Source organism: Strix uralensis, chromosome 4, assembly GCF_047716275.1.
Source record: "Strix uralensis isolate ZFMK-TIS-50842 chromosome 4, bStrUra1, whole genome shotgun sequence".
NCBI lineage: Eukaryota > Metazoa > Chordata > Aves > Strigiformes > Strigidae > Strix > Strix uralensis.
The window spans coordinates 121,844,071-121,869,911 of record NC_133975.1 but is presented as its reverse complement, the minus strand read 5'-3'; positions in this window follow the sequence as shown (position 1 = coordinate 121,869,911).

Genomic DNA, 25,841 nt, shown 5'->3' with positions numbered 1-25,841 from the left:
ATTTTTCTGCTGCAGCTTCTTCGGAGACTCATGAAACTTTTACAAAACATGAGTGACAGTGAAGACTCTGGCTTGTTCATTGTGATGCTGGCTGCAGGGGGTTAGAAGTAACAAGACTGACTTGAAAATCACAAGTCATAAAACAATATCTATTTTTTCATTTGTTTGCCTCCTCCATTTGGAGGCTCTGACTACAGTCAGGGCCAAATTTTCAGGTTTTTTCAGCAAAGAGGGTGCAGCTAAAAAGGCAAAAAGAGGGATGGAATAATTTTCAGGAGGTGAGACCTGCAGAAAACCAGCAACTACTGTGAGCACTAATGAAACCAAAGAAGGTGGCAATGATGCATTAGAAACAGTTTTGGAATTTTATTGAATTTTAATACCTGTTTCATTCCTTGTCTGCTGCCTTTAGCTAATTTCAAGTCCAGGCTAACTCTGCTGTTGCTAAGCCTTCCAGGAGAGAAATTCATGTTTCTAAGGGCCATTACAGTTGACACAGCAGGACTTCAGCTGAAAACTAATCTGATGTGAAGGCTGGGTCTGGAGGACACCCTGGTGCTTATTGCCATGCCCCTGGCTGCTGGGTCAGAGCGAATTCGGTGGAGCTCAGCGCGGAGTATAAGGGTTGCGATTGTGCTGGTGTGGTGGGTGGTGAGAGACAGCCTGTTCCTATGGGCATGGGGGAGGGATGGGAGGTGGAGGGGCTGGGGGAAGAGAGATTCATTTGCCACTGCTCCCAGGGCTCTTAATTGCAGCAGCATACATGGTGATAAGCTGCTGAATTGCCTTTCATTGGCCGGGAAACCCAGCATGTGAAAAAATTTGGTATGTCATTGTCTATTTGCATAGCTCGCTGCCTGACCTGCCAGTCTGCACACAGGACTGGGAAAATAAAGGCAAATATTATTGCCACTCTAAGAACCACTGACCGAGGCATCATCCTGCCTGGCTGAGAGAGGTGGAAGGATCAGGTGGTGGAAATTAATTCATGTTGGCCATGCTGCATACTTCATTTCTCCTCCTTTTAGGCCATAACCTCTGTGATAAAGCGTTTTCCCAGATGCAGATGTATGGCTGGGCCATACACAGCTCAGACTGGGGAGTGAGGAGTGGCACATGCGTTAGCGACTGCCAGTGTGAACAACTTCCCTTGGATTTTACAGTTCTCGGGCCCAACTCTTGAGCACTGAGTATTTGCAGGGAACCTGTAGTTTGCTTATGTATTTATCTAGCTCTTCCTGTGACTTCCGAGGAACAGTTTCCTTGTCCTTATGCTAATTCAAGCCCTGCTGAATAGAGGCTTTTTTTTCTCCATCCCATCCTGCGAGAGGTCATCTTTATTCAAGAGCCATGAATGATGTGTGCAGGGTACTAATCGTGCACAAAGAGCCCCGTCCAGAGCCAGCCAAGCGTACAGCTGTCCTTTTGTTTACAGAGATGGAGAGGGAACCTAAAAAGTGCTCCTGCCCCAGGGACAATAGCAGCGGCTCGCGAGACGCCTGAGATTTGGCAGGGCCCCTCTTTCCTGGCGCTAAAGGGCCTTTATTAAACATAAATCACGTCAGCTGCTACCGCAGCCCTTTCTCAGCTTATAAAAGATTCCCCTTTGCTGCTTAAGTGACATGATGGAAAGGAATCAGTCTGAAATACCCCAATGACTGGAGTGATGGACCAGGTTGGGGACAAATGACACTTCTGACTGTTTAATAGCAGCACTCTTCTGTCACTGTTACAATGATGCTTGCAGCTGGGTTAATATTTTTAAGTTGACTGGTGATTCAATGTGCTTTATTGATTTTGTGTTGGCTTGAAATGTCAGGAGGTCATGAGGACAAATTTTATACCTGTGGGCTATGAGGAATAACACAGAGCCCTACAAGCCCTGGGATAAATATGTTGCCAGCACTGATATCACTGAAAAAGTGTGATGCCTCGGGCACTGAGAAAATAACCAAGCGTAGAGCATCTCTGCAAAGAGCAGAATACCTCTGTTAAGGGAATAATTATTAGACTTTCCTATTCAGCAACGTAAGACCTGATTACACATTTCCCTGAGGTGGGGAGCAAATGCTCTTTCTTTTTCCCCTTGTAAATAAAAGGGCAGTCTGAGTAAAAGGAACGAAATTGCTCATGGAGAATGTGTTGCTTCAAGTCCTGCTGTTGGCAAATCCTGTACCTCATGGGCAGTGGGTGTTTCTGTGCAAGGAGAGGGCCTGAGGTGTCACTGGGGACATGAGACATGGCAGCCATGGGAGCTTCAGGCAAGATGAGGACGTGTCAGGAATTTGAAGTCCCTCTGGCATTTCAGGCAACTGGGTGCTGGTTGTGTCTGGAGCTAACTAGGGAATGACTTAAAGATCTTACCTGTAGGACTCCCTTCAGGCTATAACTGGCTGGGCTCATCTTCTGCTTTTTGTATAGAAAGGTACCAGCTAAATCTGAGCAGTTGCCAGCTATGCGCTCTGTTTATTAATATTTGTATCCACCTGTTGTTTAATGTTGCACTTTAACAGTAGTGATAAATGATTCAGACCATGCCTTGTCCATCCCTCCTTAACGCCTGCTTGTGCTAATAGTTGTTTCCCTTGAGTTGATATACCTGACTGTACATCAGTCTGGCTTGCTAGCAGACAGTTGCCACAGGGAACACATTTCTCTCCCACAATCATCCCTGCCCAGCTCTGTGTTCTCTCTGGTTCAGTGTCTCACGAACTCTTGCAGGCCAGGCACGCCAGGGCTGCACAGTGATGAGCTCAGTCCATGCATTTGCGTTACATGCCAGAATAGGTCATTCAGTAGGTGGCATTAATCCCTTAATTCAGCATCGGTGCAATGCTCCATGACATTTCTGATCATCACCTTGTGGAGTTTGGGGAAGTGTATTAGTGGCTTTCACAGGTGAGGTCCTGCTGTCACTGAGTAGCAAGCAGAGCTCTTTTTTATGTAACTAGTAGAGCTCCTTTTTCGTGTTTCCAACATATTCTGCAGCTTTTGACAAGGATCCCCACCGATCTCCCAAGGATTCATAAATAACTGAGCCTACAGCTCTATGCGTCATGGCACAGCTCCTCTCTGCAAAACAAGTTGTTGCTCCAAACCGCCCCTGATCACAAAGTCTAAGGTCCCACTGCAGTTTCAGTTATGCGTGTGCGGGCTGCTCTGTGCTTTACATGCAGGACTCCCGGCTTCAGCTCCTGGTGCTGATAAACAAGCAGGTTTCATTGTTCTGCTTTTACTGCCTGTTTGCAGAAAGCTAAGTTAACTGTTTGGATTTTCCAGGTGATTTATATTGTGTTACCGCATTCCATTAAAATTGTTTTTAAAATATTTTTTGAGCATACTTGATTTTCCCTTTAAGGCTTTATCTAATTTGTAATTTGACCTAAAGCCATCAGGTTGGCTTTAGGTCTGATTTGGTTCAGCTGTATTCTGGCACAAGTTCTTCAAGTCAGTGAAGAGTTGCTCGTTTGCCTTAGCAGTAACTTTGGCCCTGAATCTACAAAAATTTATTTCCATTTAGAAAAGAAAGCAGCGCTGTCTACATATCCCTGGGACAGTCACAGAGTGGATATAAATTCAAGTGGCTTGGTGTGCCTTACCTAGTGGCTGGAGCTCTTTACATTTGATATTTGCCTTGTGAAGGTCTTGGTGACACTGCACCCACATGAAGGTTATTCAGAAAGACACATTTTTCCTGATGTTAGTAATGGGCTGGGAAAAAAGCTAATGTGTTAGTAACACAGAGACCAGTCATCACTTTGCTATCTTCACAAAACTCATCTATATGAAATGCTCATCTTTTTTACAGGTGTCATTAAACTTCAGTTTTCTCTTAGATATATCTCAGAATTGAGATCTGTATCTCAAGATATTGATAAATTCATATCTCTGCATATCTCATAAGAAAAATATGTAAAGCTGAAGTGTTGAAGCTTAGTTTACCCAAGTAAAGCTTAGTGTATCAATACTTAGTAGAGCTGACACCAGTGAAAGGCAGAGAGGAAATGAGGTATTAATCACTTTGGATCTTCAGATTTCTTATTTCTAATTTGCTACAGACCAGAATAAAGTGCACAATAGCATAGGTGAATCATGTACTCTCTTTACACTGAGAAGCTTTAAGCAGTTTTAAGTGTATTTTTTTCTTTAAAATAGTTTTTCAACTGATAGGATGCACTGATACTAGTTTCAAATATATTTCACTCATTAAACAGAAGAAGGACAACAAATGTCAAAGTGAAAATGTGCAGAGGATGGGGAGATGATTCAGCCTCACTGATAGCTATTTGCCATGGCAATTTGCTTTATAAGTTGCAGATGTAACTTTTAGCAAAGCAGGATCATTTTGGACTTTCTCCTCTGTGCCTTAGTGTCTCCATCAGTTGAAAAACTTTGCTAGGGCTGAATATGTAACTTGTGGTTAGTCATACAAATGGGAAGGCAGATTCTCACAGTTTCTGTGCACCAAATTCAGCCTAAGCGTGGCCGCTCCCTCCTTCCACCCCATGGTCTTCTGTGTTCAGCACTCGCCCTGGAAATGTTTGAGCTGTTGGAAGGATGGGGGACTTGGCACATCTTCACTGTTTGGGTCCCATCTGAGAGTGCAGATGTCTGTATGTGACAAATCTTGCTCCTTCGTACCCACGCAGGATCAAGGAACTCTTTTCACATGAGTCACAGCCTCAGGAGCTGGCCTGTAGTGCTGACACTTTGCTGTGGTTGTTTGGCTCTGCGCTTTCCAGTTCTTGGGAATTCCAGTTCTTGGGAATTGTGTCTAATTTCCAGCAGTATCCACAGCTTCTTGCATGTGAAAGTATAAGATGCGCTCTCAGAGACTGCTTGAGCTAGCAGAGCACTGGTCCTTCTAGAAAGCACGTGGGTCGTGGGTGGACGAGGTTCACTGCCTGCTTTTTGGGGAAGAATTGCCGTTGGCTATATGAATGCACTGAAATAGCAGAGCATCAGCATTTCTGAGATACAGCTATCCAGTTATTGATTAGTAAAAGCTTAATAGTGCAAGAAAGTGATCACAGCTAAATAAATGGTATGTCCCTGCTGAACAGGTGTGTGCCTGTAGGGGTGTGTGATTTCTGACAGTGCCCTAGAAGGTGCTAGGGAACAGTAAAGGATTCACTACCTGTTTTTTTAAGATCTTATTGTACCATAGGATGTAGCTTCAGATCCCTGAAATTTGTGCCACCACTCCCTCATACCAGTGAAAAGGAGATCTGATGCTGGTCTGCTGCCAGAGCACATCCCCATCTCTAGATAAAGGATATAAACTCACTACCCAAAGCTATGCCTTGATCTGTACTTAGGTAAAATTCCTGCATGGTATTTTGCTGTCTCCTGAAATGCTCCTGATAACTGGGTCTTTTCTCTACCTGTGCAGAGCTTTAGCTCCAGAAAAGCTGAATTCTGGACCCAAAATTAACTGGACTTGCAGGGAAACGTGCTCCTATTGATTTTTTTCCCCCACTGAACTGATATGAAGCTCTCTTAATCCTAGAAAACTTCTTAAACCCTTTTCCTAGCCCAAGTAGCACACATTTGATTGGCACTTCTGCAAAAAAAAGGGATCTGAATGTGAAATCCTCATTTCTTTAGTGGCATCATTCACACGTAGGAGCTGCCATATGGCTGTGCTGTCCTGGGCCAGCCTATTGCAGGGGGCAGGGAAAGCAGCACGCGACCACGGGCTCGCCCACGGTGCATGGGCCAAAGTAGGCAAATCCCACCTCCTCCCTGCTTCAGGACATGCTATCGACTCCCATCTCTGCGTGTTAACCCTGCCTCTGGGCTACAAGCAAGAGTGAGTTTATCAGTTCTCAGTGAGGTCTGGAGGGAGAGCTGCCACACTGCATCCTCAATGCCAATGGGCTTAGCAGAGCGAGGATGTCAGAGCCTGGATTAGGAGCAGAGCAACTGGGAGGGGAGGGGCAGGGGCCAGGAGTTCAGAGGAGTGGGATAGGAGGGTGCCCCACTTATTTAACAGCTGCAGAAATTGCAAGGAGCTGGTTTCCCTCCTGTCAGAGCCCAGGGAGCTCGTCGTGCCTCCTGAAACGCTGGGGCATGCGAGCTCAGTGCAGTGCTGGCATTGCAAAGGAAAGCAGGGTTGTTTTCCAGAGACGGTAGATGATGCAGGCAGGGATTTTAGGCTGGCAACTGGGAGTTTTCAGGCTCAGGGGAAATTTGTAGTATCCAGTGTCTCCTTCCCTGCCTAACAGATGAAGGTCATCAGCATGAATTCAGACAGCACTGTTTACGTTTTGATCAATTACAGAAACTAGATCCTTTTTTACCAATTGCCACTGTCTGCGGGTGAAGATACGAACTTTAGTCACAGTAAAAGTGCTGCTGCCTTCGTTAGCCTTGCCTCAGCTCTCCCTGCTGCCCTCGCCTGTGATGTTTGCTATTTTTATTCTCCGTAAAGATGGTGCAATCAACTCCCTCTGCTACCAAAGGAGCTCTGATGGATAATTTAATACCAAACACTTAGATGGTTAGTGGTGCAGGGAGGCTTTTTTACTGTCAGAGAGAAGCTGAACAGGTGAAGGTTGCACTGCGCTTCTGAAATCTCCTGAAAATAGCAAGATGGAAGACCCACAGAGGGAAAAACTCTCCAGAAATGTCAAACCGGTACCAATAGAGCCTGGTAGCTCAGGGGGAAAAGAGGGGCTCCTTAGAAAGTGGGCTATTCACCCTGGCCTTGTGTCACCCTGCAAAATGGGCTGGCTTCTGCTGCAGCCAAACAAAACGCGAGGCAGCTATTCAGATTGTCAATGAGTCAAACAAATCAGGCCGTGCTTTTGGCTGCCTTTAATTAAACCCACTACTGTTGGACCAAAAAAGGAGTAAACAACTCTACTTTCCCCACTGGAGGAAAGACACGATTGCTTTGAAAAAGCTCTCCTGATATTAGAGGTCACATGGTTTTTTTTCAACACTGGCTCTACTTCTTGATCACCCCCCCTGTGTTGCTGGAGGAGGGGTGCTTATCATGTCTTGCAGAAGAGCACATGTTATAGCAGACCACATTCTCTGATAGCTTCTGCTGACTGGAAGATGCCCTCATGCTGAGCTGTGCACACAGTTAAGGTGGCAAAACTCCTTTTGAGTGGACACAGATGTGCTTGTATAAACACATTGTATCAGGATAGCTACTCCTGTATAGAAATGGAATAACTCTCCCCATCTAAAACATATATACTAGTTATACCAGCACAATTTATGCATTAAGGGAGGTAGTCATATGACTATATATGGTGGTTGAAATGGGATTTACCAGCTACTGGGATTAATATTTATTCTTATCTGTACAGAAATATGTATGGGTCTGTTATTAATCTGTCCTATGTAGCAGACACAGTATGGACCCATATGGCTAGCAGTATGAAGCATCCTATAACAATTTGTTTCCTGGATATTTCAATTAAAAAACCCCATACCTTGGCAAAAATAATTATGGCAGTACAAAGACTGCCTGAACAGCTGTGTTGAAATAATTATGTCCAGAGGTGGGTTAGGATCCTCCCTCAGTTCAAAACCCTCTGACTTTGAGATTTCAGTCATACCACTATGATAAAGTAAAACCCTTTTGCTTATTTTGGGACATTTCAATAAGCTCCTCAGCTGATGTGAAGTCCACCTACATCAGCTAACAGTGTGGTTTGTCAGTGGGAAACCCTATTTAAACCTGAGATGGATCATCCCCCTGGAAAAGGGGAAACATAACCCCAATTTTTAAACAGGGAAGAAAGGAAGACCCGGGGAACTACAGGCCAGTCAGTCTCACCTCTGTGCCCAGCAAGATCATGGAGCGGATCCTCCTGGAAACTATGCTAGGGCACATGGAAAATAAGGAGGTGGTTGGCAACAGCCAACATGGCTTCACTAACGGCAAATCGTGCCTGATGAATCTGGTGGCCTTCTATGATGGGGCTACAGCGTTGCTGGATAAGGGAAGAGCAGTTGACATCATCTACCTGAACTCGTGCAAAACATTTGACACTGTCCCACATGACATCCTTGTCTCTAAATTGGAGAGACATGGATTTGATGGATGGACCACTCAATGGATAAGGAATTGGCTGCATGGTTGCACTCAGAAAGTTGTGGTCAATGGCTTGGTGTCCGGGGTGGGGAGCAGTGACAAGTGGCATTCCTCAGGGGTAAGTATTGGGACCAGTGCTCTTTAACATCTTTGTCTGTGACATAGACGGTGGGATTGAGTGCACCCTCAGCAAGTTTGTTGACACCACCAAGCTGTGTGGTGCGGTTGACACGCTGGAGGGAAGGGATGTGCCATCCAGAGGGACCTGGACAGGCTGGAGAGGTGGACCCATGCAAACCTCATGAACTTCAACGAGGCCAAGCGCAAGGTCCTGCACATGGGTCGGGGCAATCCCAAGCACAAATACAGGCTGGGCAATGACTGGATTGAGAGCAGCCCTGCCAAGAAGGACTTGGTATGGATAGAAAGCTGACTACGAGCCAGCAGAGTGCACTTGCAGCCCAGAAAGCCAACTGTATCCTGGGCTACATCAAGAGAAGTGTGGCCAGCAGGTTGAGGGAGGTGATTTTCCCCCTCTACTCTGCTCTTGTGAACCCCACCTGGAGTACCACGTTCAGCTCTGTGACCTCCAGCAAAGAAGGACACAGACCTGCTCAAGCGGGTTCAGGGGAGGGCCATGAAGATGATCAGGGGCTGGAGCACCTCCCTTATGAGGACAGGCTGAGACAGTTGGGGTTGTTCAGCCTAGAGAAGAGAAAGCTCAGGGGAGACCTTATAGAAGCCTTCCAGTACTTAAAGGGGGCCTGTAGGAAAGATGGGGAGGGACTCTTTATCAGGGAGTGTAGTGATAGGACAAGGGGTAACAGTTTTAAACTGAAAGGATAGATTGAGATTCAATATAAGGAAGGTATTCTTTACTGTGAGGATGGTGAGGCACTGGATCAGGTTGCCCAGGGAGGTTGTGGCTGCCCCCTCCCTGGCAGTGTTCAAGGCCAGGTTGGACGGGGCTTTGAGCAACCTGGTCTAATGGAAGGTGTCCCTGCCCATGGCGGGGGGGTTGGAACTAGATGATCTTTAAGGTCCCTTCCAACCCAAACCATTCTAGGATTCTATGATCATGGCAGGAGGAGAAGACCCATACTGGATCTCTCTGTCCATTTTCCTGATGCACTGGGCATAGTTTCTTGTCCCTGGTCCTTTGCAGGGGATTAGCATGAGGGAGACACCAGGGACTGCCCTCAGTATTGATGGGTGCTAGTCTTAGGGCCATCACAAATCCATTTCCTTTCTCTTGGGTGTGCAGAGGAGCAGAGACTGGTGGGAGATAAGCATTAATGTTGATGTGGAGCATTCACATTCCACCCCCGCTTATCACTTTTATCTTACATAGATATAGCCCAGCCTTGAGACATACAGGATCCAGCCTTTGCTCATATTTTGCTAGAGCCCAGCAACAGGACTTCTATTTTGTCTGGTGAGGCTCATTTCAAAGACGCCTGGTCCCCAGAGAGGCAGCTGACATTCTCTCTTTCTTCATTTCATCCTGCCAGCTGTCTTCTCATTTCTGTCTTTTAGACCTGTTTTTGTTCCTGGGCAGAAATACTTGTGCAGATCAGCACTGAACTTTCATTCAGTAGCAAGCTAAGTAATTTTTCAATGGCATAATGTTAGCCTATTTTAATCCCTGCATATATTCACTCTCCTATAACCTGGATACATTTAATTTAATGGCAACAGTGAGTCACATTGAAAAAATAAATGTCAGAAGAGGTAAAAAATAAAGTCCCAAACCTTTTCTTTCGGCTTTCTCAGAGAGACATTGCAATGCGGATGGAGGATGTAGAAATATACTTTACACTGCATCACCTTTTACAAGCCTTTTACAGGCCAGCAAAGATGTTCCTCAGTACCTGCTATTTCAGTTCCTAGCTCAGCCACAGATGTCACTGTAAAGATAAATTTTCTACCTTTTGCTGGGAGTTGCTGACCTGGGGAATAAGAAGCAGGGTTGCAGAATCAAACCTTGTGTCTCCCAAACCAACAGGGAATACCGTGATGACTCTCATAGTCGGGTGGTTCACCAATGCCAGCAGGATTTCCCCAATATGAATGTCAAACAAAAAAGCTTTCTTCCTCAATAAAAACACCCCTCCCAGAGCCATCTCCATCTCTGCTTCCCCAAGGTCCCAGTTACAACCATGTGAGAAACCCTCCTCTCCCTTCCCTTCACTTGCAGCCGTGTCTTTGCAGTGTGGGTGGAACTGCTGTTTTGTAGGTAGCAGTGCCCCGGGGCTTCATTTTGTGAATCGCACTACAGCAGCCACCTCTTCTTATCTGCCAATCAAGGTATTCTCTGACTAGTCATTTTATAATCTACCGTATAATACTTTACAATCTACTGTAGGGTAGACTTTTGCCAAAATAGTTCATGGCTTATTCAGAATAAATACATACTAAACTCACTTAATCTAGAATGCATGCGGTTTCCAAAACTTCCTGTCCTCTCTGTGTCCTCTGTTTACGAAAATTGCAGCTCTTCCTCCTGCAACTTGGATGCTAACAGGACTGTATCTCATTTTTCTACCTTTTCTCTTCCTTCTTTAACTGAAAGTTGCTACCAGCTTTTCCTGAAGACAAGGGCAAAGCTGTGATGGAGTTCAGCAGGTGAAGGTCTGGGTCTTTAGCTACCGCATTCATCAACCAAAAATGAGAAGAACAGCATCACCTCCATGGGATGTGAGAGCATATTTGAAATACATTATCCACCGTAAAAATGAAGCTGTCCAGCAGCACAGCTGCAGGCAGAGCACTCATTCAACGACAGATCGAGTTACCGGAAATCAGACTTTTGAGTTACCAGACTTACCCTGAGCATGGCTAAATTATCAAAACGACTTTAAACATTAGCCCTGGCAACACTGAGAAAAGAATCATATTGTGAAAATCATGTTGTTGTGCCAAACAAGCTTGCTCAGTGCCAGCAAGTGAGATAGCCGCATGAGAGGGTTTGGTTGCTGCAAATATAATGTCATTGGGGTGCATTTTTATGTCCTGACTGGTTGGGAAAATTTTGCAAGAGTGCTGATAGCAACATTTTGTTGGACACAGCTCCTACAGAGCTGCTCCTCACGAGCAGCCTGTGCTTTCCTGGGGTGCCTCTCCCACTGCTGTGCAGGACTGTAACTCTCCGAGTATCATGGCTGAGGGTTCGACCAGTGCACCTTATTAGCAACTAAGATGAGCGATGCTTTAGAGATGTGTATTTCCCCCATTGCTGTTGAGCAGTAAAAACCCTCAAGCCCTTCACATACATGTGGGCTTGCCCCAGTGGCATCAGCAACTGTGCTCAACTGGTCCCATCCATCCCCACCTGCTGCATTAGTCACTCAACGTGCCTTCGCGGTGGGGTAAGCCCCGGTGTCAAAGGCCTGGGCTGCAGCTGCTGCAGACCCAGATGCCCCCAGATCTCAGGTATCAGTCAGGGATTTCGCTGAGGTAAAGAGATACATTGACAAAATTCCTTGCCCCTCTTCCCTCCCTTTTGTTCTGTTGGTATTTCTTCTTCCTTACATTTTGAGGAAGTCTCTGCTCTATGGGAGACCCACAGGACGTCAAACAGACAAATAGGCAGCGAGTGGCCCAGAATTTCATGGGACGGTCATTATTTTGCAGATTATTCTTACCAGGAGGGTTTGAGGAGTGAGGTGTGTGGGAATGGTGAGCTCACAGCAGGGGGCACTGCTCTATGGAAAATCCATTTACAGGCCAAAGACACTTTGAGCATGGGAACTATGAAATCACAGGGCCTGACAGGGCAACCTGGAGTTTCTTTAATATCCCTCTTATTCCGTGGCTGAGAAGCAGCACTTGCAGTGAGGAGGGCTTGTGCACAACTGACACTGCACAAAACTGAGTGTTTTGTTTCTGTCTCAAACACATGTTTGATTTTGAGGTTAAAGAAAATGATCAGGAGATCTTTCAATCCATGCATATGTTTTCCCAGATGTATCTGGTGTCTCCTCGGGCCATTTCTAGAAAAGAAACTCAATCGACCAGGGTGCCTCCATAGCACACTGAAGAGGGAGCCCTCAGCAACCTGCCTGCCTTTATCAACCATCATTTTGGGAATCACATGCTACCCCAAGAGGGGCCATTTTAATTAAAACTTAAACTACTGCCAGCCCTTCCACTCGACTCCAGCGTCAGCCCTTTTCCTGTGTTTACTGCAGACACATCCTGCCCGGAGCTCTATCCAAACACAACAGCATCTTGCAAATAAACACATGGTCCAAGCCTGCCCTTCTCCCTGCTTGTGAACCACCACCCCACCGCCACATCCTGGGGTGTGATGGCCATGCTGTGGGGAGGACAGCTGCGTTGTTCAGGAGGGTGCAGGGACAGGTGGCCTTGGCGAGCTGAGCTGCAGCTCACTCCTGCAATTTAATCAAACTCAAGGCTTTGCTAAAGCTCTGCTGTTGCCTTTTAGGGTAGAAAGTGGTTATTTTCTCATCGTTTTGGACTGTGTTGTCACTGGGGAGCTCAGCTGTAGGTGGTAAGGAGCTCTCCATCCCCCTCACTCTCCATCTCCTCTTGCCTGCCTCCAGCACACAAAGATCTCAGGGGGACACCACAAGTGAACCTCCACTGTGCTTCCTGCAAGCGTCAGGGCAGTGAGAAGATTTTTCTAGCTAATTTGTATCTATTTACTTGCTTAGACTTATAATAAGTGCAAGAGAGTGAGACTGTTCTTGCTGGGCCTTCCCTTTCCACCCAGGACGCATGGACCTCCGCTTGCTCTCCCATTGATGACATCTCCATGGAAACCGCAGAAATGTGGTTCAGGGTAGAAAGGGTTTGGAAAGGATTGCAGGTCCTTGAAGACAACTTTCACACCAAAGGCTTTGTTTCCTACATGCCCAGAGGCCCCAGAGGCAGAGTGGAGCTGCCCAAGCCAGGAGACCTTTGTCCTTTAAGAGCCTCACAATGTTGGCCCTGTGTTTTGCTTTCTGTTTTCATGATCTCTGCTCTCTGGCTTATCCTCTGATCCCTTTCTCGTCCTCCCTCTGACGTGTCTCTCTGGCTTTCCCAAGCACCATGCCAAGACACTAATTACATTCCTCATGCTCCTGCGTTTCCATTAATGGCTGAGGACTTGGACCCTTTCCTTCTTCCTTTTCTCCTCCTGGCTTACCTGTCCCTGGCCCTGGAGACAGTCGTGCTCTGGGCAAAGAGCCCCCGCTGAGGGTGCCACACAGTACGTGTCAGGACTCAGAAATCAGAGTGAGCAGAGAGGAGACAGTCTGTGTGTTCCCCAAACAGACATGTGAAGGGTGGGACACATCACCCCAAGGTTACAGAGGTTCAAGAAGCAATTAGACAAACTCACTGAAGGCAGATATGCCCAGGGCTATTAAACACACAGCCATCACCCCTAAATCAGGATGTCCCTGAGCTGTGGGTCAGAGGAAGCCAGGTGAGTGTTCTGGGGAAGGAGCATGTATTTTTGCTCTGCTGATAGCTCTTCCCATTTGTTGCACCAGCAAGTGGTCTGCAAAGTCAGAAAAGTTGTACAAGACCGTTCATTCTTTTCCACAGGAATCTCTCTCAGAATATGCCCTGCCATATTCCTCCTTGCTTGCTTCCACATTTCCAAAATCAAGGAGTTAATCTTCCACCACAGGGTGCAAGGAACTGGCTTCGCCTTGCGAACAGCGTACCAACGTGGCAATGGCTTAACTGGCAAGAGAGCACATGCAGCTGGCTGCCTGTCCTTCTGCCCGCGGGTGCAGGATGCATCATCTTCACACCAGCGGTCCTCCTGTTTTACTGGTCGTATCCAAAAAGGCATTTTTTGGCTTCTACAGCACTGTGCTGGAAGCTGTACAGGACTTGACGGGAAGCTCCCCAAGGCAATCTCATTCCTCAACATTGTGCTCAGCCTGTTGCAGTTCATCCAAGAGATGCTGCCACTGCTGCTGCCCATCTTGCCCATGCACAGGCTGTCTCCTCTGTGGGCTGGGACCGTGCCCCATATTCACACTCACTATCTCCTTTGGCTATCGGGCCTCAGCCTTGGGGTGCCATGGGGTTCCTGTGCCTCCCCTTAACCGTGCACCCTCAGAGGAGCAGGTCTGGGTCCAAATTGTGTCTATATAGGGGAGGGGGCAGCCCTGGGAGAGGTCTCACTGCATCATACCAGTCCCCCAAGACAAGTTGCACCAGATCTGTTTAAAGCAATAGTCACCGGAAGGCTGTGCAGCATCGCTCACAGCAAAGGCTCGGGAAGCTCTTGTACGAAGTTGACCTAATTTACAGCTTTCGGTGCTGTTCTAGTAATTTTGGATGTAGCGAAAAGGAACCTGGCATCTATCCTCATTTAATACCCATCTCAGCCTGACTTTGAAATGTCCTACTGAAAGTACAGCCAAGGGAAACTTTTTTTTTTAACAGACAAACAGCCAAGGGAGAGTAAAAAGCAGGGAAAAGGGATTGAGAAAGAAGCAAACAAACAGCAACCAAGGATTTGGGGACTGCAAATAGCTTCATGAATAATATTATCCCCTGGAAATCAAGCGGCTGGAAACACTTGCCTGACCCAATATGCAAATCTGTCCTGGGACGGGACAGGGCAGACAGGATTTCTTGTACTCAGTGCTGGGCTCTTGCAGGGGGGGAGGCAAGTCTTGTTGGCTGGGCACAGGCAGAGGCTCTTTGGCATGGCCAGAGGTCTCTGTGTGTGCCACTGAGGGGGAGGCTGCTACAAATTAAGTCAGGTCATTTTGGTGAAAACTGGAGGGATGCTTTGAGGAGGAAGAGGATGCATGTGACTGGTGGGGGCCAGCACTGGCCCAAGGGAGCTCAGATCACTTTGCAGGGGTATCCCCCCCTGGGCCCACAGATAAATGTGGAGGTGCATGGGGGAGATGCAGGGGCAGACAGGGACCCCTTACAGTCCCACCTGGGGAACGTGGACCTTTTCCCAGGAACAGCAAAGAGCCTCTAACCCCACGACATGGCTGCCACTGGTACCGTGCCACCAGCACATGTCTTGCAGCACACGAAAGGTGGGTGCTCCACTCCCTCTGCCCTGCCAGGGCAGCTCTGACCAGCCCAGTCGGGAAGGCGCTGCAGCAAACACACCTCTGTTTACAAAGCATTCATGAATAATGGCCCTGACGTTGCACCGAGGGAGGCAACAGATCCTGGGGAATGGAAAGGGCATTTGCTCACACCATTGCCCTTGTCAGCCCATGGCATGGAGGGACCTTTGTGGCTGTGTCCCTGCTGCAGAGGAAGGGCCATCCGTTCTGCTGGCTCGCGTGGTGCTTACTGGGGAATGCAGCTGGTGGATCTTGGCCCCCCTGTTCCCAGGAGCCCAACACAAGACCTGTGACAAGGACTATTTTTTTTACCAGGTGATTTCTCAGGACATTTGCATGTGTGCTAGGCTTGGTTTTCCAATCAGAGCAACTTTTGTGAGTAGAGGTTACTAGGTTTTAATAATGCATAAAGTATCACTAAGTGTTTCCTCATCACCAATGCACACATGAGGGCTTACCTGTGTACAGCATCCCCAGGGCACAGCATTTTACAGCCACTGCCTAAATGGTGTCAGTGAGTGATGCACAGGGACTGGCATATTGGCCTGGCATGGTAGGTAAAAAGCATGATAAATGTGTCCTGGCAGAGGTGTTTGCACAAAACTGGCATTTTTGCCCTCAGAGTCCAGATACACGTGGTCATACTGACTTCTAGTCAATGCTCTCACTGTGCTGTTTCAGGTCCCTTCCATGGGTCAGTCTGCTCCTGATGGCTCATCTCACTCTGAAGACTTTTTCTTCATTTCTTACAGGAACATATTTTTCTTCTTCTCATGGCTCTGTTTTGACTTCCTCCCCTTTGCCTTCCATGGATAACTTTGTAACTGTTTTTATATGGATTTATTGCCCCTCTTTACAGCACATTGCTCAGGGATCACAGCAGTGTCTGCTTTTTGTTTTCATGTGACACATCATCACATTTTCTGCACTTTTCATAATTATTCTGTGGGTTGCCCCCATGTACGTTACAGTGGGTCCACCAAGCTGCCTCTGGTGCAAACAAGTCAGAGCACCTCTTTAGCATCAACAACCCTTTAAAATATTTGGCAGTAGAGTGTTACTAAGATAGGTCCTGGAACAGTGATACATCTTGTCAGTCTCACATGAGGTGTCAGTACATTGAACTTGAGCACAAGGTGCCGGCACTTGAATTAAAACTAATTGCTGTAGCACATTGGCGCCTGGAATGAGCCTAATAAAGCTGAAGCCAGCAGAGACCATCATCAGATCAGCAATTTGCTGGGGCGCAGCTTACTGACCTCTCTCCGGATGGAGCTGCAGTTGGTTCATTCCTCCTTCGCCACAAGGAGCAATTGCAAAACTTTTAAAGGCTGAGGACTGGTCGCTGCACACTGGTTCACTCTTTAGTACGCTCACGTGACTAGCATAAATTTTGAAGGTTGAATCCTGCAATGGCTCTCTTAGGTGTATCTTGCTGAGGTACCTATGGGACTAAGGCCATAACAGTTGTGTTGTCTGGCATATAGCTGCAGTGGGTAGGTTCAACACTCTTACCAGAGACTCTGCCCTTTGGTCTGCAAATTTCCATGTGGTAAAAACCACCCCTTAAGCTACAGAGAGTTGGGCTTGTGCTCTTTTCTCAGCCAGTTCAATAGCATTGTTCTTCATTTGTCTAGGATGGACTTCTTAATTTTAATCACCGGTCTTGTAGCTGAGCCTAAGGCTCTGTAGTGCCATATTAAATGGAAAAGGTTCTCAATAATTGCAGTGAAATCGCTAATATGAGGGTCAGTTTAAGCACAAGCTTCAATTTTGACCACATTTGCTTTGAAGTCTGACCGACACAAAAGGGAACCAAGCCCCTTTGAGTGCTCTGTGGTAGGAAAAACAAATGGCAGAGCTCAAAATCCCCAGGTGCAACAAAGGTGTGGTTCTCTTGATACTGCAGGGAAGAAACTGAAAATCTGACTCTGGGCTTTGCAGTGCGGGTGTTGCTGACCCTGGGAATGTTTGCCTGTCTGTAGCTGTGTGGAATGGGTCCATGTGAGGTTTGCAGCATGGCCGGAGGTTTGTTTGCAGCATAGGATGAGGTTTGCAGTGCAGGCTACAAGGCCAGCAGCCACTGATCTCCTGCACAACTATTCCACATGTCTCCTCTGAGTCTGAGGCAGATTTATAACTCCATCAAATTAACTACACCAGGACAGAGATCTCCAAACCCAATCATACTTCTAGTGATGCATGGGATAGCTGTTGCTGGATGGTGTTTCTTCCACCATCTTGCTGCTTCCACTTTCCCTCTTGTGCCAGTAGGGTGAGGAGGTTCAAGGATATGGACAATCAGAAAACTGATCCCACAAGGAAAAGGAGGATAGCTCTCTAGTTCCTCCACAAAGCTGGGGAAGCCCCAGTGCTTCATTGTATGGGATGGGAGGTGGGACCACCATTTTCAGCTCTGCAGTCAGTTTAGCTGTATTGTCCCTGTGCTTTTCTTTAATTTTTATTGCTTTGTCCCCCTCCCAGGGACATTCCTGTCATTTTGTGCGTTCCACCAAAATACAGAGGCAGTATTCACAAGGCAAAAGACAGGTAGCATCAAATGGCTTTAGAAAACAGATTAGGCTTTTTAGAGCATGTGCTGCGATAGGAATCTTCTTCACCTGCTATCGGGAAAAAGATACTTCAGCAGCTGTGGATATAAATAGCACTTATCAGGCAGTAGAAAGGAAACAAAGGTTTGGGTAATTAGATGAAGAAATATCTAGGGGAAGATAATTTTTTTAAAGGGCGAGTAAATCAGCTCCCATGCAGCTGGTGAAGGAAGAAGCCTGACAGCACAGTACTGAATAGCTGGGTCTAAGAAGGGTCATTCATTAAAGGTCAGGCAAGAGCAGGGGCTGGAAACTTGTGCATGTATTGGACAAAAAAAAATCAGAAGTAAAGGAAGGTGATCATGACTTTAATAATTAAGCTGGGATTTCCCTGATTAAGGAACAAGACTCTGAACCTCTTTCAGCTAAAGTCTATGGTGGCATTGATATTTATTTCACAAACAGCATTTTTCTTGTAACTTCACCTTCCAGAGATGGTCAGCAGATAATATAAAAACATAGTTTCTCTGACGAATGTACTTCCTTTCGAATACTTAATTAAAAAAAAAAAAAGATCTTGGGAGTAACGTCAATGCCAGCAGGCCTCTGCAGTGTGCAAAGACACTTGGCATCAGCAGGCTTGTGCTCAAGATAAGGTTGAGAACAGGGCAGGGCACAGGTGCAGTGGTGATGGAGAGGTGCTGTGCTGCATCCTTTCAACAAAATGGTCTTGAGTACATGGACCAAAAAGAAAGTTCACATGAACAGGCAGAGGGCAATGAAACCAGTGGAGCTACACCCACGTAAATCAACTGAGGCCCAGGTTATTAATTCAACATAAACCGCATGACCAGTCATTTGTTTGACTGTGTTCAGTTTGACTGTACTTACTTCAGTTCTACTCGATCTACCGGTTTTGTCCCTATTGAAAAAGGGGCCAGGAAATATTTCACTAGAAAAAGAGAAACATGGAAATACATAGCTCTCATGAGCTCAGGCAGCGTGAGGCTCAGTTTACCATATGCAGGTTTACATTTGTCTTACACGTTGCTCAGATAAATGGCGTGCATTGCTTGAAATGTTAGCAAGGTCACCCAAGGGTGCTAAACGTAACTGGAAGGAGAGCTAATATTGCAAAGCCAGGCAGTTACCTCTGCTGTCGCTGCAGCCCGGAGGTATGGATTTCTGTACTCCAGCTGTGCTAGCAATTCATTGCCGTGCGCATGCTGCTCTTCGGTGAGGAAAATGGTGATATAACTGCATAGGTTACTTATCTGCTAATATACCTCTCATGATGAAAATTTGGGAGGTGAAACAATGTTGATCACATGAGAGCAAGCGAGCAAATGCAAATATCTCAGCCTGCATCAGTCTTTGGAAAAAAATAAACATTCAGGGCTGACACAGCAGCAGGATTGTTGGTCACTTAGCTCTGTCCTGATTTGACTAAAACAATTTACTTCCAGCTTCTTTGGTTTTAATGAAAATGAAGGACAAATTGCAGCTGCATCATGTAAAAAAGAATTACTTAACCATGCTACAGTTTGCTTTGCATTAACTGTTGGGAGGCTGGTGCTAAGTCTCCAATACTCTGGTGCATTTTGAGCAGTGTGTGAAACACACCTCTGGTGTGAAAACACGCTTAACTCCTTAACATATCTTTCCCCTCCTCTCTGACTCTGCCATGCTTAGTGTAACAGGGCCAAGACAAAACCAGCAAATAACAATGAAGAGTTTCTCAAATCTTAATAAAGGTGCATTATTAAGAAGCGATGCTGGTGCCCGGCTTTTTAATGCGAGTCATGCTCCGGTCCACACCTGTCCCTTTGGAAAGTCCACCCTAAATCCCGCTCCCCCTCAACAAACAGCCCTGCCTGTTTTCTGTTGCCCATAGAGCTGGGATTTTACTTTTCTTGAGCTGAGGACGCTGCTGTCTGCATTGTGTAACAGTAAGCACGTTGTTCCCGCTTGGTCAGCAATCACCACGCCGAGCCCTCAGCCTTGGCTCCCTGAGACCAGCCTGATGTGTGCTGTGGAAAATGCCAGAGATCTCAGGGTTAAGATAAATTATGATCACTTTTTTTAGTAAGGCAAACAATCGCAGGGCTGTGGTGCCCAGAAAAAGCTCTGCCTCTTTCCATGAGTGCTCAGGCAGTGCTCAGGCATGCCAGGCATTTTTTCCCTTTCTGAACTAGAAACTAAGGAAGCAAACTTAAAGCACAGAAGAAAACTGCATTTCTTGGTATAAAATTCTGCGTTAAAATTGCTTTATTGGTCTCACTGCATCTTGGGCTCTGCTATGAACTGGGCTTCAGAAGCCACACTTCTCCTTGCAGGATGTTGGACCCTCAGTGGTGTGAAGGCTTCAAGATGGAGAGCTGAGTCCCTTGCACTTGGCCTCTGCCAACAGCCAGAGGCAGCTGGTGCTGGAGACATCCTGCTCTCCTTCTTTGGTTCCTGATTCCCAAGCCTATGGGGATGGTGCAAATGCTGCTATGTTTAACAGCATTTTTATGTGTGTTTGATTTTGATCAGTATTTTAGAGAACCTGTCTAGCTAACAGCTTCCACAAGTTCAAACTGCAGCCACAGTGCTTGTTGGTACCAGGCTGCTTCCAATAGTCCCAAATCAGCTGCCGAAGTTCACAGCCCAACCCATCCCCTAGCTAATTTTTTTTGCAAAGTAGCTATGAGTTACAAATCTTTCTGCAGGGAAGGGTGGTTTTTTTCTCTCTTCTCTCTCCCCTCTCCCCTCTCCCGCTCTCCCCTCTCCCCTCTCCCCTCTCCCCTCTCCCCTCTCCCCTCTCCCCTCTCCCCTCTCCCCTCTCCCCTCTCCCCTCTCCCCCCTCTCCCTTCCCTTCCCTTCCCTTCCCTTCCCTTCCCTTCCCTTCCCTTCCCTTCCCTTCCCTTCCCTTCCCTTCCCTTCCCTTCCCTTCCCTTCCCTTCCCTTCCCTTCCCTTCCCTTCCCTTCCCTTCCCTTCCCTTCCCTTCCCTTCCCTTCCCTTCCCTTCCCTTCCCTTCCCTTCCCTTCCCTTCCCTTCCCTTCCCTTCCCTTCCCTTCCCTTCCCTTCCCTTCCCTTCCCTTCCCTTCTCTTCTCTTCTCTTCTCTTCTCTTCTCTTCTCTTCTCTTCTCTTCTCTTCTCTTCTCTTCTCTTCTCTTCTCTTCTCTTCTCTTCTCTTCTCTTCTCTTCTCTTCTCTTCTCTTCTCTTCTCTTCTTCTTTCTTTTTCAAATTCTAAAATTATGTAAACTTATTCATCCACCTAGAAATTGGGGAAATTAAGCATGCTTTGCGGATCTGAGATCCCAAGGGAAGTTTGATCCAACCCTGTTTAAGCACATACCAGTGGACAATGTGTCTCTGTTCCTGGGGGGGGCTTTGGGAGTCAATTGGATGTGTTTAATGTCTTGAACCCACCTGAAAGCTGACCTGTTCAGACCTCATCCAAGGATGGTGCCTACCAAGCACACCAGTAGAGGACTGTCCTGTTCACAAGATAACATTATTGATCCTGCTCTGGATTCTCTAGCACCTTTTGACTGCTCTTCTTACTGTTCATCAGCGGATGTCAGTGAAGATTTTCTAAAGCTTCCAGCCTCCCCCATGTATGCACACCCAAATACCTGTCCCTGAAGATGTGGGGCCAATCAACACCCACCACTACTGAGAGTAAGGGCTCCTAGATAGACTGCATCAGCAGTTTGCACCCTGTGGTCCACCCTAACCTTTATTCTGAACATAAGCAGAAATCTGGAAGCCAAAAAAGGAAAATATACCAAGGGAAATCAGAAATGCCGAGGAAGCCACAGGGGCTTTACCAAGGAGTTCAGTTCAAATTTAGTGTAAAATTCATAGGCCTTCATTGCAGTAACACCATAGTGAAGGACTGCAATTTTGCCTGGGTCTGTACGTCTGCCACCTCCACTAGGAACACCCAAGTGAGAAGAGCTAATGAGGTCCAGACTGATCCGAGTTGGAAGGAACACACAGTCTGCTTCTCGGAAGGATTAAGAATTAAAGAGCCACTGTCATGTCTCATAAGTGTAAGCACAAGGTACAAAACCCAGCAGCCCTGAGCTGCTGATGCTGAAAAAGCTCATTGAATTCTTCAAGGCAGGATGCAAAGGGCATCAATCCAGCAGTGTCTGCAGACCAAGACTTGGCACTGTGTCAGAGGGAGGGGCTGTACCGGGCAGGTTCTTGCAACAGGTTGAAAGTGCAGTGATCACCAGAGGTGGATTAGCATCTATCTATTTACCCATGGGGCAACTTCAGCCTGAATATCCTGGTGCCCTACTGTTCTCTGAACATACAGCTTCTTTGTATTGATCTGGTCTGAAGTGCATCTTGGAACAGTTCATCTCAAGCACCCAGGCAGTAGTGTGTCCCCCAGTAGGTAGCAGAGGAGCAGAGGTGTTTTTGGATAAATCGTCCCAGCTGTGGTTGGTGGGTGTCCTGAATCACCCTGCTCTGAACCTGGATATCTGAGTCACGTTACCACTTCCCTGCTGGGCCAGGAGGGTTTGAATCAGATCACAACCACATGAATCAGGACTGGAACGAGCCCTTTTCCTGAGCATCAGGAGGTTCTGAATCAGGTTGTGAAACAGTCCTTCCTTCCCAGACACAGAGGGCCTGAATCAGGGTCTGAGCTGATACTTCTGCTCCAGAGCAAAGGGCACTAACAGAGCATGATGGCAAGTATTCCTGGCTGGAGGAATGAGCAGGGAAAGACCCTAATTGCATGGTTTGATTAAAAACTTCCTGGATGCTCTCATTCTCTGTCAGTTTGCCATAATGTCATAGGCCCTTTGAAGTAGACACAAGAGGGAGGAATAGAAAGAGGCGTATTCTTAAAACAGTTATGATGATTGTGTTGGAGAAAGGGCACTAAATAGGAGGTTTTCAATCTCCTGACAGGGATGTCCTGATCCCAGAGTAGTCTTCAGCCCACTACAGAGCCTCTTGCCTCATTGCCTCTACATTTAATGCAGGGGAGCACAGTTTGTGCATTGTTATTTAGGTTTTGGGGATTCCTGCCTAGAGGTGGGGGCTCCTCTGTGCTGGACAGAGGATGGTCACCTACCAGGAGAACTTCGATAAACACCAGATCCAGATGGGGAATGTTGCAGGAAGGGAGGCACCATCCCTATTTGGCAGAAGGGAGATTGACTATCCAAAGTCACCCAAGGGCACAGTGTGGCCAGCACAGCTTCAGGTTCAACTTTTCATACTGGTTTTGAAGCTTTGTTTTGCTGATACAAGCTTCCTCCCTCTCTGTCAAGGAATAAGGGGTGCTTTCTTCAGCTTTACACTTTTTTGCACACATTCACTTTCATGCTTTGATTCATTGACTTGTTAGTGATGGGAGTAATTATAGTGGGCTGCACATGCTCTTCTGCACTCCTTATCTTCTTTATTATTCTCCTTCACACTAATAATGCTCTCTGACTGGGATGGTGATGATTCAGGTGACACTTATTGTTATCTGAGAATGGAGTTGACAAGACATATTTTCTTCCAGCCAGCACCATGGTAGCATCTCTCAAACTTTGGTTGTATCTAAGAGCTTTTGCAGTGGAGTATTTCTGTAGTGTGAGCCATCCAGGGAGCTGGTTTATTGCAAGAGAAGATGGAGGCAGAAATAAAAATTTGTTAAAAGTGTGGGCCAAGTCCATCTGTGTGTGCAGGTCTCTGGTTTCAGGGTGAGTATGGGACAATGTGGACAGCCAGTGTCTCACTGCTGACAGCTGATGACTGTGAGACATGAGTAGATCAGCTGGGATTGCCTGAATTTTTTCTCTCCACCTTGACAGCTGCAAATGCGACATGATGCCTGCTCCCAGCTTCCAGTGTCAAGACAGAAGATGTCAGATCACTTTTGGAGAAGGACAACAGAAAACAGTGCTTCTTAGGGCTGCTTTAGTGGAAGACGTGTTATGGCTGGAGACAAGACTGACTAATACCTGGCAGGAATGAAGGGGTATTTTGAGCAATCTGTGTAACCTTCTGTTTCCTTTACTTTTTTCCTACAATATTCCCTCCTTCCATTACTTGCAGCTGTTGTATCACATATCTACTTCAGCTCTGCTTGAGCACCCCTGGGAATCCCAATGCTGACTTGAGGCAGAAAAGTCCCTTTGGAAGGGACTTCTCATCTATTTCTGTGGTTTGTAGAATTATTATGCTAGGTTTGGGCCAACAGCAATGATCAGAGTACAAGTAATGAATTAAAAATAAAATAATAATAACTAAATGGCATCTGCACCTACACACAGACCAAACTAGGCTACTGAAACAAGCAGAGCACACGAAGCCATTGCAGGCTATTGCAATGAAGTGCAATCATAGAATCATTTAGGTTGGAAAATATGTTTAACATCGAGTCCAACCATAAACCTAACACTGCCAAGTCCACCACTAGACCATGTCCATTATGATCAGGAGTGAAAATCAGCTGTATTTTCCAATTCCCAAATGCTGGAATTCTTCCAGCTCCTAGTTTAGAGTGCCTGATTTACCCACAGAGAAGAATCCTGCTTGTTTAATAGTAGATCATTTCTAATTTGAATCTTTCCTAAAAGGTGTGTCTATAAGGAAAACATCATTCCATGATCTTCATTTGCCTAGTTTTTCTCTATAGGTCAACTCAGGAACACTTCATAAATTCTGAACTCTTGTTTTTGAGGGCTTACAGAGAAAGATAAAGCTAAAACTGGAGAAGATCCATCCTACAGACTGGAATTGAGTCTAATGGATATCTCCAGTATTCTACTGTATCAACAAAACATTATGATAAGGGGAACAAATGGAAACACTTGTAGACACGCACAGGATCCCAGGCAGAGACAGCAGGAAAGAAAACCACCTCTCATGGCTTTGTATGCTTAAGTGGACTTAAAATGCACGTGCATAAGACAGATACTGGTTTTAGTTTTGCTGGGCTAAAATGTACAAACTGGGATGCAATTAATGTAGTGATTATTGAAATGCCTCTGGGGTAAAACAGCTGTCACGCAAGCCCATTCTGATGCCTTTTTACTGTCTCTATCAAGATGTCGGTATTAAGCATTTGGAGCCGCTTAAATACAGGACTCAAGCTTACAAACACTTGCTATTGGCACACTGTTTCTTACCCCTTTGCAGAGGTTGGGCAGCACCTTTCTGTGCCAGTTTTGCTTAACATGCTGAGGATATGCAGCAGCACCTGGTCCCAGGGTGTGTGGCTGTGGGTGCTGCCAGAATGATTATATCTCTGAGCATGCATCCCCAACCCCAGGGAGCTGCTCTGGCAGCTCACCGGCCCAAAAAGGGGTATCTGCTGCTTCTGGCTTATGTCCCCAGTGCTCACTAATGCCAGGTTTATGCCTTATGACATGCATCATGGTGGCATTAAATGGCATGGAAACATCAGCTCAGGCCAGATGGGAGCATGATGACCCACATGCTGACTGTTGGGAACTTTGGAGATGAGTGAGAGCACCCAGGGACAGAGTCACCTACACATGTTCCTTCACTGGCAGAACAAAATAAAACTGTTTTCTACCATTTTTCCACCCACCAATCCTTTTCCACATCAGTAACTGGTTGTGCCATCAGTGGAATTAACAACCCTTATGTAGATTTCCATTTAAAGATGCATTTGGTACCTCAATTTAATTGGCAAGTTACAACAGGAGACAACTTCTCAGTCTGGACAATGTCTTTGAGTTTAACTGCAGCAGGCAACACTTGGGATGGATTTTTGCTTTTGTTTTGTTGTAATTTTGTGGTATTGTCCAAGTGTAAAGTGCTGGTAGGAAGAATAATCTCTCTAGTTTCCAAAATGATGGCTGTTGTGAGTGTGACAACATTTATTTGCTTCCAAAGAATCCTGATAGAGGAGGACGGGGAGAGCAGAAGGAGAAAGGGGACATTGCTTGTGTCTGAGCAGCGTTTGCAACTCTGACAAGAGTTATGGGTGTGGAGGCTTTGGGGTGCAGAGCTACTGCTGCTCAAGGCCAGGAAGAAATCCCCAGCTCCTGCTGATGAGCTACACAGCAGGCAATGTGTGGGGAGGGATGGGGCACCTGGTGCAGGGTGTTGTGATGGAGAGACCAGCTCCTCCCTGCTTCTGAAGGGGCAGCAGCTCCAACTGGCATGTTTCTGCGGGGCTGCGAGCTGTGGCTGTGGCCAC